Raw genomic sequence first — 19149 nt, 5'->3', positions numbered from 1 at the left:
CCTTGTCATTTTTTTCGACGGTATCTGCTCTTTACAGCTCACTAAACCTGGTAAGTTGGTTATTTAAAAATTAAGCTGAAATGTAAAATTTTTCCGCGATAAAATATCATTGCAGAAAAATGAATTTTTACACCATTTCAAAATTTCAGAATGTCTTTTTAATGATAACAATTTATTAATCGTGCCAATGTTTATCAATTTTCGGATTTCTTAAAAAAATATTTGTTTACCCATTTTCCAATAATGCACTGCATTTTTGCTTTGAAATTCAAATCATTTTCATTGTTTCATCAACTATCTCACCGCGTTGAAGGCTAAAAAAGAATTGTTTTATTTAAGATCTGTATAGTTTACGAGACGGATTAAATAAAATTGAAGTTACAATACCGTGAAATTTAGAAAATAAATGATGGACGTTTAGATTTTTAACATTGTTATAATGTCCTAAGAATGATCTCTGTTAAAAGGTTTATGTATACATTGAGCAGAGCATGTGTAGGATAATTAAAATAACACGGCTTTGATGTCTGATAATTTGCCAGAGTTATGAATATGAAGTTATGTTCATATGATTTGAATGAAACTAAATATAACCAATCGTCTTGACAAAATATATTCTCACCAAAGGTGGCTAGATATCTTGGATAGAAAAATGACTCAGTGACGTCATGTAACCTTACACTAATAAAAAGATTTAAAAATCTATGAAAATTAAATGATATATCCTACAATATTTAAACAGAAGAAAAAATAAACATTTACACTTTAAACTGGCATATAAAACCTTTTTATGCTGTAATTATTTCAGAAGTTGCAACCTGGCTGGTTTCCATTGGAAAGGTCTGTGTACACCAGGGGTGGGCATTAAGTCGATCGTGATCGACCGTTGGACCACCAAAACATTTTGATGTGACCACCCACTAAAACGCGCATACTAAACGAAACTGATACATTCGTGTATTACCCATTTGGCAATGTTGATGTTTATTTTTAACTAAAAATAAAATTTATATATATCTTTATCTCTTAAGAAAAACGAAGTTTTTGTCCTTCAAAATGCTAATTTTAAAAGTACATAATTCAGAACTTTCGAATAGCTTTTAGAATCTAGTGGATGATGTAAAATAACCTAATTTAAAAAACAATTGCAAATCATTTAACATCGTTCTTTGTCTCAATCTACTTACGTGAATTTGCGTTTTCAACGATGAATATAATTAAGACAACATATTGTTTCCATCTCACAGACTACCACGCAGAATCGAGTGCAAGATTAGCAGTTGATGACTATATACCGAGACATTCCAAATTGGCGGGCAGTATGCTGACTAAGTCTTATATTAACTATAACTACTAGAGCTAATTTTAAATGAAAATGATTTATTTTTTAATATTTTGATTTTTTTGATATTAAATGAATCATTTGATATTATTATATTTGTGGATATTATTATTATGCTTGAAGTTATATAGGCAAGTTCATATTCCGTATTTATTTTTAAGTTGTAAGAAGTATTGTAGATCATTTGTTTTTTAACTTACGACACCTATGCCTCTGCATGGACCGCAACAACTTGAAAAAAATTAGAAGTAGCCTGTACCCTGAAAAAATCTGCCCACTCCTGGTACATACAATAAACAGAAAATATGAAAGAAATTAAAATAACATTTTTTAAATATTTGGTAATTTGAGGAAATCATAAAAGGAATATATATATATAAAGATTTAACTGAAATTAAATATTGCAAATATCGCCGTTGAAACTCACTGTCTTGCCATAACTGGCCACCACAGCTGTTCGTAGCCCACTATATCACAAAATGGCGCAGAATATATATGTATATATATATATATATATATATATATATATATATATATATATATATATATATATATATATATATATATATATATATATATATATATATATATATATATATATATATATATATATATATATATATATATATATATTGTTTGCAGCAGAAGGCAGGTTTTAAGACATAGACGAGACGAGACTTTGTATTTTTAATTCCGTTTTATTCTCTTTTTAATATCCATCTTGGGTAAGCAATTTATTTACAAGCAGCTCGGCAGAAAAGCAGAAATAAGAAAGAGCAAAAAGGGTCCTAAGCAAATGATCACTAGTCTTATATAACATAGGATTTCTGGCCACGCGCCGATGGAATACATATTTTAACCTTTGATAAGGGCAACGAAAGTATCACTTTCATTTGATACGTAGTACTGATGGTGCACTATTTTTACAAAGGAATTAATTAAACCGAAAGTGGAATTGGATCACGAAATAACAGAATATTTGACTTAAATTAAGATAAAGTTTTGGAAATTAATTTGAATTAAATTAAGAGTTTAAAATATCATTACATCTCCCTCCCCCCACCGCAAGCCATGGAAGTGCATCGAGGCCGTCGACACACGGCCATACAGTGGTGTCTGAGTAAATTTAATTTAAAAGTATATTGAAAGTGACACCTGAGTTTCCCTTACCATCACATTATGCAAATATTAGTACAGACATGATTTTATATTAGAAGTATAAAAAAGAATTTTGTTTGATAAAATATTATATAAAAACTTTAATAATCAACAGTAATAACAAAATATTAAAATTTAAATGATATAGAGCACAAAGTTATTTTGACCATGTTTCTGTAGAAACTCAGCTATTGAATTCAATTTAATGAAGGCAGTCTATGGTATATTTGCCTATATTATTCTTAAATGCTAGGAAGTCTGACTCAACCAAATTATTAAATTAGAAGTTCAATATAATATCAATATTGTTTGGATTTTACCCAAATAAAATAACAATATGATTTATGATTTTAAGTAAAGTATTTTAGCTGTAAATAAAAATACAAGATTCAAAACTTCAGATAAAAAACTTGGATATGAAAATAATACTGGCAAAATTGAAATATTTCATATAAAACTTTTGGAATTGTAAATAAATGTAAGATTCATGTATTTCAAATAAATCATTTGGAAATGATAATAATAATTGCAAAATTCAAAAATATCAAATGAAAAACTTGGAACATAAAGTAATAAATGCAAAATTCAAAGATTTCAAACAAAACACTTGTGACTGAATGTAACAAACGCACGATTCAAAATACTCTTATCTGAACACAATGATATTAAAGGGCAACTTAATAACTGTCAGGGGTTTAAAAATTTCCCTTGAAGTATTTACTACCTTAGTCTAATTATCATATGCCATTAATTATTAAGTATATAAGAATCTTGGTATGCTACTTTTTTCATTCACAAGGTTTGTATGCATATTTTTTAAATAATATATTTGAAAAAATTTAAAAAACTCAATATTTTAAATTAAAACTCATGATATTTTGAAAAATAATATAAAAAGATTATTTGCAATTATATTTAATAGAAAAATGCAATTTTAAATAAAATCAAAAGTACAGAATATACATTTTGAATTTAATCCGTAGAGTCATTTGATGGTAGGCATTTTTTAAAACTAATCACTTTTTGATGATCCATGGCACATTAGGAGTTGGAACTTTTTGAAATTAAGGAGCATAAACACATAACGTTTTTGCTTAATCATGGCACATTAGGAGTTGGAACTTTTTGAAATTAAGGAGCATAAACACATAACGTTTTTCCTTAATCATGGCATATGTTGGAACTTCTTGAAAATAAGCAGCACAAACACAAAGGGAAATGGAGCACAAACACGTCGGAGAGCTGGAACGTCGGATGAGGTCTTAGGTTACGGCAAGAGTAGTGATGATGAGGTAACAAAAACAAAAGCATCCTCATTCGTAGAATTTCAGCGACATAGTCGGATCTGAAGACGCTATACCACGGGAGGTAACCCGGCGAGGGTCGGTAAGCAATCGATCGAGTCCGCACGGAACCATTTTCAGAGTAACGGCATATAAAGGAGACGTACCGTAACATCAAATTGCCTCTCATTCCGTGGATTTAATTCTTTTCAAATTTTTTCACAGGAAACTATCCTTGTTAACTAAATAATATGTAATGTTATTTCGAATCCTGTCGGCTAAATAACATGTAAAATTATTTTGGTTGAAGCAGAGTGCAGGTTTGATGACATAGATGAGACGTTGTATTTTTAATTTCGTTTTATTCTCTCTTTAATATCCATCTCGGGAAAGCAATTTATTTACAAGCAGACGCAGAGCGCCGCAAAAGCAGAAGTAAGAAAGAGCAAAAAAGGGCCGAAGCAAATGATCACTAGTCTTATATAACGTAGGATTTCCGGCCACACGCCGATGGAATACATGTTTTGACCTTTGACAAGGGCAACGAAAGTCTCACTTTCATTTGATACGTAGTACTGATGGCGCATTATTTTTACAAAGGAATTAATTAAACCGAAAGTGGATCACGAAATAACAGAATATTTTACTTTGGGCTAAATTAAGATAAAGTTTCTATTCTAAAAAAATCTGGTTTTCTTTTTTCCCAGATTGCCATGGTAATACAACTGCCGAGGGGTACAACAACTGCGGATTGAGATGCGACAACTTGAACAATCCACCGCTATTTTGTCCTCAGTTCTTATTGGAGGGATGCACCTGTAAAACAGGATACATTCCTGTTGATAGAAGCTACAATCCTTTGAAATGTGTAAAAAGAGAAGATTGTCCAAAATAAAAAAAAATAAAAATGTAAAATTCCGTTGGATGTTCTATAATTTCTAACATTTAGAAAGGATGTTGCTATTTCTCCATCACGTCACATATATATTTATCAGAGCTCTAAGTCCGCGGTGGTTTTGAATGTAAATAGAAAACTATCGAACATTTTTTAAAAAAAGAGGTTTATTGAAATGTCTACGAATAAAAAATAGGAATAATTAGAATAAAAAAATTTAAAATACATTTCAAAAAGATAGAATTGTTTTTACAAGAAAATAGAAATAATTTGGAAAACAATTTAAAAGGATGAAATTGTTTCTGCAACAGAAAATAGAAATAATTTGAATAAAACGATTTGAAGTACAATTTAAAAGGATGATATTCTATTATATATAGTTTCTATAATATACGATTTCTTGAAAATAAAGCATAAAAACTGTTATTAAATTAAAATGTCGCATTATTGTTTTCTTTTGATCACATTCATGGACAGTAAAAAGCGAAAATAAAACTGTCAATTGAGAATTTATCTATAAAGTATGAATATGCAACCAAATATAGCAAAAGAAAGAAAAGAAATCCATATATATATACAAAAACTATATGCATTGGTTTAATATATTTTCTGAAATAAAAGGGTATGTAGGAGTGGAGTGTAAAATAAAAATTAAAAATATTTTTTTTTTCGCATTTCACTATTTGACTAAGTTTTTTTTCAAAATTAGATTTGGCATTTTCAGGCTCTTCCAAATGTGATCCCATACATTATGAACTTTAACAGTTAAATTATAAAAAAAAGTATTTTTTGCTACATTCTATATATTTATTTAAATAAAATATACAGTAATGTCACTAACATCTAAATTTGTATAAAGCACAAACATTTTGTATTTTTTAAATTTAAAAACTACTTATTCCATTGATATACAAATTGCATTTTAATTTTTAGTATAAGAATATTCATGCAAAGAAATAATTTTTATTTATATATTACGAAATATAAATTAATATAACAATTCAACTCATAATTATTTATTTGAGTGATCAAATAAAGAATTATTTGATATAAATATATTATTTAAAAATTTAATAGCATTTGTTTAAGACAAATTCAACAATAATTTTGATTTAATTAATGTTTTCTAAAATGTCACATTCTAACGATAAAACACTTAAACAATTAATCTTCTATCGTCCTAAAAATGATCTTAAACAATTCTTTATCGTTTTATAATGATGAAATTCTTATTTTTCTTTAGTTACAAGATCTGTACATAATTTTACTTTTATCATGCTAAAGATATGCAAAAACTAAGTTCTACCAAGGAAGTTAAAAAAAAAAAAGAAGGAATTGATTCCTAGGAAAACACTTTTGTTGAATAATAAAGCAAATTGATTGGATTATTCAAAAAAGTAATCACCATTGTTGAAGTATTTATCATAATGGGGCACGAGCCTTTGTATACCCTAAACAATATCTTAATGGTGAATCTTTTGATCTTTTTAAGGTATCTCAATAGATTATAAAGGTACTTTTTTTCTTGAAAAATTCGAATTTTATTTTATGATCTAAAAATAAAGTTTAGTAAATTTGAAAACAGCCTTTATTTTCAACTAAATAAGATAGAACAATATATGCAGCATTAACAATAACACTCAACAGATAAAAATGAAACCGGAAATATTAATACTTTTTTTTTTTTTACAGTAAAAATTTCCAAAATTACTATTTGAAATGTTTATACTAACTTTGTACCTTTTCAATGGCATTTTGCTTATTTTAGGCAATTCTGTTAAAAAGTTTTGAAAACAGCCTTTATTTCTAGTGTAATTAAATAAATTAAACTGCAAGTATACTTTTAAATATATTTTCTGAAGAATAAATATTTCACTTTGATATGTTTCCGGAAAAGGTGATAACTGAAAAACAATTCAATAAAATTTAATGAAATTTATCAACCAAATTACGAAAAACCTTTAAGAGTGTAATAGAAAACAAATTGATAGCTTGATTATGATTAATAGCTTACATCTCAATTTAAAAACGTATATCGCATATCTGCTATTAATACTATTTCTAGCTATTTATTAGCTATTAAATAGCTTCAGTTAGAAACGTTTTGCGACACCTTCAGAGTAACGTATAGAGAAACGTTTACAAAATATCATTAGCGATTATTTCAAATGTTTTTGAAAAGTTTATTTATTAAAGTAATTTTTATTTTGTAGTAAATTACATTCTAAATAGCTTGAGCAGTACATTATTACGAAAAAATATCCGTAAAATTCCACTGGATAATTTCCGACACCAAACTGTAATTTATTAAGGATTGTAAGAGGACGCTGTATGGTGAAGCAGTCAACAGGCTCGATAATGAAGAACAACTTTTATTTAATACGAAGACACGAACACAAAGACAACAAACACACCCGAGATATACACAAGTACAGTACTAATTACAAACAGCAGCACACTAGAAATTAATCGGCAGTAAAAAAAATCCCCACGACAGCACGCAAAACGACCAGACAGAACATAGACGGAATAGAGACTTCACATGGTCGGCGCAGGATTCAGCGCAAGGCTCACTTCTCTAATCACTTGAGCGCAACTCAAAGCTGCGCTTCGGTGGATTGATCCAACTGAGCAGACAAGGAATGACTATATGATTAACTCTAGCTCGGTCTGATATTCTTTTATAGTTTCCGGAGCAAGGCAAAGAAGGTTCTGGAATGATCGGTATAACTCATCTTGGAGACTCTAGAATCTTCCATTTTGTAAAGTCGCCAAGCCCAGGAGTTATTGATCCGCTGTTTTGATACATTTTTACACTTACAATTTAATAAATTCGAACTATTGCCGGTGTATGCAGACAAGCATATAAATTCTGACGAAAAGTGAAACGAGAAGTTGTTAAATACAGCCAGATAGGCGAAGATAACAATTTAAATTGTTGCAATAAGATTGTATAATGTTAATCACACTATTTTATGTAATTTTTATTATTAGCAATATTTTATGTTTTTAAATTAGAATGTGCGGTTCGTTTTAGATTCAATAGCTTATTTACATACTTTATTAATTAAACTTTTTCCAATTTTGATATTGTCATAATATGTTCTGATAAAAAAAGTGTAATTTTAAAAGTTTCAATTTCTTCTTAAAATAACAAACAAATATTTTTATTCATCGTTCGAGATTAGTGCATGACGAATGCCAACATATGCCATTGTAGGTGAGAAATGATGATATTTGCCAAATACTTCGAATACACACCAAAAGAATGCTGAAAATCATCGAAGAATATTGACATGTGCAGGATACACATATCCGGCATAAATATTGTTACGGAAATTCTGGGGTTCTTTTGATTTGTTGGTCGATGAAGAAACAGTCCTTTACTAACGAACGACGACTTTTATTAAACACGAAGACACGAATACGCAGACAACAAATATACAGCCGAGACGAACACAGGCAACGTATAGCAACACACTGCAACAAACAATAGCCCACATGTAGTAATCGGTAGTAATAACAACCATACCACACAAAGCAGCCAGATAGAATTCAGCAGGAGGAGGGAATCTTCGTAGCTACACTCTACGGTCACTCCAAACGCCTTCAATTCTCCACTGTCTCCTCGCTTTAGCTGTATCCAACTGCCGACTCACTCTACACGACTGGCTACTCCACACACGACTCGATACTGCTTCTACAAGAAACACCAGGACTGGGCACACAGCTCAATTCAGCAAACGCTTGAAATCCACACAACGCTTGTGCTCCGCCGGGCTGATACAACTATTCTGCTGTCTCTTTCCACGACTCTGTACACAACTCAATACACGACTGTCTTCGGTTTGAGACTGTCGTCCTTTCATACATAGTTACTGGAGCTGGGCAGAGAAAGTTCTCGAACAATCAGGCATATCTCTGTTCCTATTGGATCTATCATTAACATTCTGGAAGATTCCAGTATTATCTATTTTGTTACCAAAGTCGCCAAATTCGTCTTCAAATGGTCGCCAAATTTGTCGCCAAGACCTGAGATAACTGATTCGGCATCCGATCAACATCCAGCAGAGCTGAAAGTAAAACGGTCTTTCCAGTGATCGAACTAACTATGCTGAGAAGCAACATTACAGATTTGAAACAATATAAACATATACATTATTTCAATTATTGAATTTTATGTATATAATATTTAACCTTTCTTATTATTAGATTTACTACGTGCTGGAAATAGAAAGTGATTGTAATTGATACAACTGATAAGATGTTACCATTCTTACAACTGATTGATAGTTACCCTTACTGCAATTTCGATCAACGCTCAATGTTTCATTTTAGCGGAATTTATTAGTATTGGCCCAAATTTTATTTAGTTAAAAAAATTTTTGATTATCATATTGGTTGATTTGGGAATCTATTTTTATTACAATGCATTAAATTTATATTCTAAAAACTTTCTCCAAGGCGTATACAGACTTCTAAAGATCTCATTAAGAATCCTCTCCTTCCCTTAACTATTTATCATCAGTTCTCATTACTTTAAAAAAGGAGACGGAAATCTTATAGTATAATAAGAAATCTTTGGCTAATTCTATAGAGGGGAAAAAATGAATTCAGCCGCTCTTATTGAAATTGTCCTAAAGTACCAAGAAAATGTTCTACAGATTTTCATTCATCATGTTACCTACAGCCTTATGCTCTTCTATTTGATTTGAACTGGGAAAGATACGCTGGAAGGAAGGTAAAATCTTGGATTATCCAGTTCAAAAGAAGCAGAAATGATAGGAAGAAATTTCCCTTTCTTAGCAGCTTTCTTGCGATTTACGTTATAAAACAATTTAATGAAGCGAAATAGCCTCATATCATATAGCTCAATTTTTGCATTGAACATTTTGTGATAGCTACAACAGCTTAAAGCTGAAAAGTAATTTTCAACCTTGCATTTCTAATCCCTTTTGATTTTTGCATACTTTGGAATTCTTATTGGAAAGCTTTCATAAATTATTGACAAACCCAACAAGGAACATTTTAAAACATAATAGACATTCTAAATCGTTTATAATTAAAGATATTAATCTGAAAAATGACACTGAACATTATATTTGCCTTATATTTCGGAATATTTATCACTATACATAAACGGACTTTTTTTAGGTGGTTATAAAATTTGAAGTATAATTTATTAGGCTACATTAGTGTCCCTTTTTGAAATTATGCGAGTACGTTTTGGTCTGAAATCGTTTTTTAACCCATTCTTAGATAAGAAAACGGAGCTTGAAATGGTAGAATTGTTGGAAGTGGGGTTAGGTAGTGGATCAAAACTGCTGAAGAATAACTACTTCAAATGTCAACTTGAAATAAACATAAAGATAAGGCAAAAAGAATAACAGCATAACAACTATCTCTATTCATTCTCCAGTACTTAAAAACTAACACATTGCTTATACACAGAAAAAGACACTTGACTAAATCAGATTGATCATGATGTTATAGATAATAATTCGCCATGGCAACATAGCCATAAAGATTGCATAATTAAATCGAAAATCAGTGTTCACTTTCAGAAAATGAAAGCAAACAATGCATCTGACTAAATTAGAGTTGAAACATATAAGCGATTTTAAGATTAAAAGAACAACTTATAAAAGACAGCAATACTCTGATTTCAAAATTTAGCACTTCGTTACGAAATTTCAAAGAAAGATTATATTTAACAAAGTAAACTAATTAGGTTTCCTTTAAATATATCTCAGAAATTACATTAGAATTTTATTCGTTGGGAAAGTTCAATGTTTCCATGCAAACAAATCCAAGTTAATTAGATCAATTGAAAACTTTTGAGATTGCATTTATATAAATATTATTTCAGAAATCTTATGTACCTAGAAAATGATTGAATCCTGGCAAAGCTGAAATAGAGCAGACAGCGATTATTACAAGTTTTACAAATCATAAAAGTAAATGGAGTATATGTTTAATTAAGATTTTTATCTTGCTCTCTTAGACCTTTTCCACCCAAAGTTCAGAGTTTTGAAACAGCTGAAATACCTTTTTGCGATCATTTGATTTTTATGCTGCGTCAGTGGAAAGTAGGCTCGGTCGTATTTATATGACAATCAGACTGAGATAAACTGTTTCGAAATTGTGACTTCTGTCAAAAAAACAATATGAAATTCCTTTTTCCATTTTGCCTTGTCATTTTGTTCGGAGCTGTCTGCTCTTTCCAGTTCACTAAACCTGGTAAGTTGGTAGATATTATACATTAATCAAGTGCAGCCAATAAAACTTTTCAATGGATGTTGGTGGCGGCATAAATAAACAATGATGATGATCATTTATGAAAAAATGCATCCTGTTTTATGTATTAGATTCCTAATTACATTTTTTATCTTATGCTAAGTTACAAATAAAAAGTACTATAATCGTCAAACAAAAAATAATGAGCTGAAGATTTTGTCAAATTTCCACATTCTACGCATACTTCGGACTAGAGCTGAGCCGACTTTTGATTTATGGAAAAAAAAATCGATTTTCCCAGATCAGTTTATAAAAAATATCGATTTATCGATATCATGAACATGAATCATGGTTTACAATGAATCGTGATGCAATATATAGATATTCGCAATTAATTTGTGTCTAATTTTAGTGTTTAATTTTGTTGCTTTTACTGTTTTTTACTTTCATACTTAATTTTTGTTAAAATTTCTATAATCTTGCTTCTTGAGTAGCAAGTGCTCACTAAAAAACTGCTTTTAGAATTTTTATAAGAATATTATTTCAATAATTTTTTTCCAAATTGTTTTAAAAAAAACTTTAATGTATTTTTTAAAGTATTTTTAAATAGATTTGACGACCAAATATATCGATGTTTTAGTTAGTATGCTTACATATTCTCATTGCGAAAATATTACAAATGCTTTATGCTTAAACATTATCGTTAATATAATTAAAAATAAACTTATATTTCACATTTCTAAATTTCAAACTTTTCAGATATCTTGGTTTGGTTTGATGGAATTTATTGTTGCAAGAACCATTTTTGATTAAACTGCGCCAAACATATGGTGAGAGTTAATCTTATTCGAAAGTTTGTTTCTAAATTGCTCTATTTTTCAGGACTTGTCAACCTGTAAAATCTGCTTAAAGTAGTAGAATGGTAAAACAATAAAAGTTATGCAAGAATCATATCGAAAAGAAAAGCCAATACTTATTAAAAAGGTAAAAAGATGGGGATGGGGAACTTTATCAAGAATGCCCTTTAATTTGATGAGGGGTGAATGAAAGCAGCGATTGCGTTGATTATTAAATTCTGGACATTCTATTAATGTGGTGAACACTGTCATACTTCATAGGACACTGACATATTGTACATTGGTATGCGGGTTTCTCCAACAACAAATGTTTATGTGTGAGCCGTGTTTGTCTAATTCTTAATCTGGTTAGAATTGTGTCAAGTTTTGTATTAAACAAACAAGGCCAACAGTCAATTAAGTGTTTTATTATTTTTAATTTATTTGCCTTTTTAAGATTCCATTGGGTTTGTCATTTGAAATGCAGCTTGGAATTTAATATTGTTTAATGGAATAGGATAATTTAATATACTGGTAGCAGATTTTACTAGACATCTTGGATTATCAATAGAAAAACAATTCCACTATATCGAATGAAGTAAAAAATTTTAACTATTCTGACTGATTGTTTTCTGTACTTTAATGAATTTTCAAAAATAATTTTAAGTATATCTTACAAAAACAATCATCATTATTTCAATTATTGAATTTGTATTCACATGCATTGCAGCAATATTAAATACACCGGATTTTTTACTATAATTAAGTGTAAAATTTTAATAATAATAATAATAATAAAACACTGCCGAACCAAGATTAAAATATTATTATGCTGTGATAATTCGATGCAAGATATGCGATTCTCCTTTGTTTTTATCTGGAAATGGAATGACTCGAGAAATTTTATTTGTGTTAGATTGTTTTTTAAAGCAGTTGAAACTTCTATGTTAAATTATTTAAATGTTACTTTAAGAGCTAAAGTTTTTTTTAATATATTTTTTCTGCAGGAAGATATATCTATTTAAAGAGAAAAATTAGTGTAACCATGCATCCTCCTATAGTATGGATAAAATTAGCAATTTAAAAAAGATGATTTAAAAATATTTGGAAAGGTTTATTCATGTGATACTAACACTGTTATTTTTTTCTGTAAGTGACTTAATGTTCTATGCTCATTTTCTATTAAGAGAATCTACAAGAAAATGCTAAATCATATACAACGAATTTAATTATTACATTGCATTGATATTGTATTCGTTTTACTTATTTGCTATTTTTATTGTTACTCAGTTTTGTTTAATTTAACTTTTTTCATGTTTATAAAGATCCGAGTTTATAATCGAGTCTTTTATTCGCGTCCTACGGAGCTGAAGTTATAACATTTAGTAAACTTTGTACTCATTAATTCGTTATTTTATTATTATAGTAATTAAATTTTAGCTAAAAGATTTATTTGAATTAAATGTTGATTTTATATAAGAAATGAAATTAATAAAAAAACTACATTCTTCATTATATTCCTAATTATGAATTATAATATATATTAGATTAAAATTTTTGAAGCAATTTTTATATATTCAAAAGACATTTTATTTTTTGAAATACGCATTTAAGCATATTTGAACTGAATATTAAACGCATTTTACAAACAATTGAAAAAAATTACAATTTTGTAATCATATAATCTCGTTTGTATCTGGAAATAAGTATTAAATAGCAAGAGATAGTAAACATATATTTTGATTCGATTAAATTAGAATTATTGAACAAGAAAAAAATTATATGAAATAAAATAAACTTTTATTTTTTACGAAATGATCAATTTAAAAAAAGCAGTCGTGTATTGCAAAGATAATTTAGCAAATGAACAATTAACTATTGCTTTTATGATTATCATATCACTAATCCAATCTTACCAGGAAATTCAGTACGTTGTCAAAAAATTTGCGATTAGGCTTACTGGACATACTGAAAAATGATATTATTTTAGAGTATTTTAAATTAGTCTATGAGATATGTTGATAAATAAATAAGACTAATTCGTTTATAAGTTTAAGAAATCTCACATATCTTTCAAAACAAAAGCTCATTGCAGTGTTGGTACTCGGAAACTCAAATAGCTTTTACGCTTCAAATGGCCGATTGCGAACGCTTTCATGTTTACAGAACCCTTAAATAAGCTCTTTGCTGTTGGCTTTTTCTTAAGATGATGACAACAGTACAAATTAAGCGAATCCAAACAATAACTCACTTTCTGAAATAAAATCGTTTCTGTTCTAATATATAAACGAATTTCGCTTCCTTCTGTTTCAGACTGCCATGGAAATACAACTGCCGGCGGGTACAACAGCTGCAGACTGAGATGCGACAACTTGAACAGTCCACCGCGAGTCTGTCCTCTGTTCTTATTGCAGGGATGCACCTGTAAAGCGGGATACATACCTGTTGATAGAAGCTACAATCCTTTGAAGTGTGTAAAAAGAGAAGATTGTCCAAAATAAAAAAAAAATCCTGTAAATTTTATGGAATGTCCTATCTTTTTCTGCATCTATAAATTATTCTACTATTTTTTTTACCACGTTACATACCCATTTCTAGAACTCTGATCAGTGGAAATAGAAGTGAGTGGAAATAGAGTGGATAGTGGAAATCTTCAGTGGAAATAGAGTGGATAGTGGAAATCTTGAGTGGAAATAAAAAAGGGAGGAGTTCCCCCCTTTTTTAAAAAGAATCTACTTTTCAAGATTTATGAGTAGGAAACAAATAATTTGAATAAAATGATTTTAAATACAATATTAAAGGTCGGAGTTGTTTCTATGATAATAAATACAAATAATTCGAATAAAATAATTTTAAAAGGATGAAATTGTTTTCACAGTATACGAATTCTAGAAAATGAGTCCTCAAATTTTTTATTGTATCAAAATTTCACATATTTGTTCCGTAATACACACAAAAAAACCCCTACACATATTGATTTAATATATTTTCTAGGAGAGCAAGTCATGTAAAAATGATAAAACAACATATTTTGACTGCGAAGAATTAAAAAAAATTCCTTTCACATTTCAATATTCGCTTAGTTCTTTTCGAAATTGGATATGACATATCAGTTTCTGCCAAATGTGATAACATAAATGACAAATTTTAATGGTTAAATTATAATAAAAAGTATTTTTCTATTTTATTCTATTCATTTATTTTGCACAAGGATACAGTAATGAAACGAATATTTAAGTTTATATAACGAAATATAAACATTTTGTACTAAAACTATGGTTCAATCAATATTTGTACCAAAATATTTAGTCTATTGATATACAAATTGGATTTTAATTAATAGTATAATAATATTTTTCATATATAAAAATTATTTATATAATAAAATATGAATTAATATAAATACTCAATTCTTGACTATATATATTTGACTGTTCAAATAAAAAAAATGCATTTATAATTGATTTTTCTAAATAAATAATCTCATATAAATATACTTATCTAAAAATTGTACATCGTTTATTTACAACAAATTCAGTAATGATTTTGCTTTCATTAATATTTTCTAAGATATCAAATCCTATCCCTAGAGCACTTAAACCATTCAGCGTCTATTGTCCTAAAGACAATCTTATCCTTTTTAACTGTGAAATCCTTATAGAAGTCTAGTTATAAGCTTTAAATTTTTACTTTTAAAATACAAGAGATATCCAGAAATTAAGTTCCACCAAGGAATTAAAAGAAGGAATTGATTATTGGAAAAACACTTTTATTGTATAATGAAGTATAATCACAGAGTTGAAGGCTTAGATTAGTTTTTAAAAAGTAACCACCACTGTTAAGGCTGTTATTTTAATGCGACACAAGATTTTGTACCTGCTAATCGTAAAAGATTCCACCTACGATGATGAAGTGAATGAAATTTGAGGAAAATGCATTGACGATGTCGTAATGGCGAATCCTCAGATTTCCTTAAATTATTGAACAAGGTCGTAAAGATTCTTTTTCTTGATAAATTGGAATTTTATTTCATGGTCCAAACATAAGCTTTGTTGGTACGAAAACAGTTTTTATTTTTAATCTCTGCAAGATAAAACTATAGATACAGAATTTTCAATAACACAAAACAGATAAAAATAAAACCAGAAATAATGATATTTAAAAAAAGGAAGTAAATATTTTTTTAAAAAAATTGTATAATTCTTCAAAATTCTTCAAAATTAATATTTGAAATGTTTATACTAGTAATATATCTTTCCAGGAACAATGAGTTTATTTCAGGCATTCTGTTGAAAACTGAAAATATTTCTAATGTATTTAAATAACCTGAGTGCAAATGGATTTTTTAAAATATTTTCTGAAGAATAAATATTTTACTATGATTAGTACATTAAAAAGATTTCAGCTCAAAAAAAAAATTATGATAGTAAAATTTGGCATGCCTATTTTGAAAAAAAAAATTCTTGAGGCTATAATAAATGGAAATTTAATATTGTTTCCATTAGATATGTTTTATGATCCCCTTCAGTTCAAACCATAGAGAGCCCTTTTCAAAAATTCAATAACCACAGCTTAAAATGTTTTTAAAATATTTATTTATTAAAATAATTTTTATCTTCTAGTGTATTACATTACAAGATAGTTTCCTTTTTCTTATTATAAATCTAATTAGTTTTAGAATCATATATGTGAAATACAAATTAAATATTTCCGTTAATTTTTATTTATCTGTTTTTTTTTAACTTTGAAAATTTTGCAGAAATTTTCGTAACTAAGCATTTTTTTTCAAAAGCTAATGGTAATATATATACATATTTATATTCTTTTAATTCTGTTCTTTTAAGGCTCTTTCAATTATTTGGCACCGTAAAGATTTTTCATATATCATTTTTTTTTTAAAAATTCGTCTTCGAACCAAGCCAGATACTTTAATCTATATTTCAACTTCTGTAAACAAATAATCAGCAATCATGGCCGCCCACTTCTTTATTCTAAATGAAAATTTTTTGTCCATTATTGAATCTTCGCACCCACCTTTTTACCATGGAATCACTCAGCCCGTTTTGTCTGTAAATTTCACAAATCTCATCTGTGAATGTCATTTGGTTTTGTGTTCCTAGTAGTAAGAAAGCAGGGAATGTAACTTATATGCCGTTAAAAGTACATTAAAAAACACTTTGAATGCTCAACATGCAACCCAAGCAATACTCAACGATCTAAAAATTATTTCTATTGTTTGCCAGTGAATCAGCAAAGTGAACACGCATGCGTGAAATCATGAACGTAGTGGCAAAAATTGAAATATTCAAAAAGGAAGAAGTCTTTAATCGTCATAACGTCCATGTGTGGTTGGTGGGCAACTTGCACCAGACTCGAAATCGTGCATAACAGAGGACAAGGAAATGATGTTGTTTTGAGTTTTAAAATTAAAGAGAAAGAGCTATCGTGTAATCCGGGCACAGCTGTGCATCTGAAAAATTTTCACCTTCTGACCTTTGAGCTCACGGAACCAAAAAGATAATTAATTTCCATTGGAAACGCCTTTTTCTCTCTATTAATATAATCCCTGATCTTTTCTGCTAGTGGATTTAGTTTCTATCATCGTTTCTGCACTATGGGAATTCAAATTCCTTTAACTCCCCAAGGGTTAAATCATGACATTATAGATGTCTGTATTTTTTGATACAAGATTCTAAATGCAGTGATTTTACTCTTTAGTGATTGTATTTATTGTTTTCTTTTGGAATTTATATAATCGATTCAGTGATTTAATGGCTGAGCCAAATATTGTTTTTTAACCATTCGCAAGTTGAGATTTAATATTTGATTGGAGTGCGTTTAGTTATTAATCTTTTTAGTCTTTTACACTTGTAAAAGTTATTATATGCATAATTATTCTGTCATATAATATAAGGACTTGCTTATTGCTAAAAATAAATATAAATAACTTTTTAAATTTGAGTTTCCCCTAAATATTAATCTACATACTCTTACCACTTATTTAGCAATCAAAATAAAAAAATAAAATGTCAAAATGGTGCACCGTCGTGAACGCTGCTTGAAAGTAGCTATAAAGGGTTAAATGAGAGGGTTTGGATTTTTAAGGCAGATATTTTAACACACGAAGGTGAGAGGGAGAAACTTAGGAAACTGACTCTCATGATGATCGTGACGGATGGATGAGAGAGTTTAGGACCCCCTGCCTGACAATTTTAGTCATCTAACTTATTGTGCCAAGAGAGATTGGTGACAGATGACGCTTCAGGGAAAATTTTAATGCTTGTGTGTTATTTCTTACCCTTCACAACATTTGGAAATTGCTTACATGGTACACCTTCGATTCATATGTTCTCAGGCCATTAAATGAAGGCGCGTTCCTTTTTGATTCCCTGAGCCTACATTTCGACAATGATCGTTGAAAAGAAAAATGGCAATCACGGTGGACAGAGCATGAGATGTCGGTACATAGGGTTTGATGAATCAGATAAAGCCCACAGCCATTAGAAATACTCTCAGACGCTCCAGCCCTCTTTAGAATCTACTTCAACCGACCTGGTGTATTTTTGACAATTTGACATAAAAATTTCCCTCGCTGGGTCTGCATTATGTGCATGAAATGTAATACAAAATGTATTTACTCGACTTATTTAAGCATAAGAAGTAATATTTGAAACGATCCATCCATTCAAACGTAAATAAACATTAAGTTAACCAGAAATTGGAGACAAAATCACCAGTTAAAACTAATTTAAGTTCAATTGCACAAAAAGTCTACTATTAAATGTTTTATTTATACCATGAAATGATAGTTACTCTTTATTGTTAATATTGCATTATAATTTGAAATTTTTAAATATTATATTCAAGCAATAGTGAACATCAATGATTTAATTAAAATAAACTATTGCTACTATTCCTGCCAGAGGTGGTCACCAGAGGTATTTTGCCTGCATAATACTAATCTAATAAATTCAAATACAGTAATAAGGTATAATGTATGTTTGATATAATATGTATTAGATAGTTAATTTCCTTATACTCATTAATTTAAAATAGCTTACATAATAATGATAATGCCTTAAATAAGTATATTATCTTGACACAGACAATTATATTTTTGTTCGTCTTCTATACATAAAGATTTTTTATTCGCATTTCATGGCATTTTCTATTGGCAAGTGCGATTTTAGAATTCAAGCTGTTTCACCTGAAAGAAGCGTTAAACTTTTTTCTTAGGAGTAAAATGCAATCATATAAATATGCTCTTACCAGACACATCACGTCTTATCTGTATTTGTAGGTACATTTAAAGCAATGACCGCACATTGTACATTAAATATCAATAAGCTAGTTTATAGAGTCGAACGGTATAGTTACTCTATTGAAGCATGATCTATA

This window comes from Argiope bruennichi, chromosome 1 (genome assembly GCF_947563725.1).
Source record: "Argiope bruennichi chromosome 1, qqArgBrue1.1, whole genome shotgun sequence".
NCBI classification, from domain to species: Eukaryota; Metazoa; Arthropoda; class Arachnida; order Araneae; family Araneidae; genus Argiope; species Argiope bruennichi.
Note: the sequence above shows the minus strand (reverse complement) of the source record.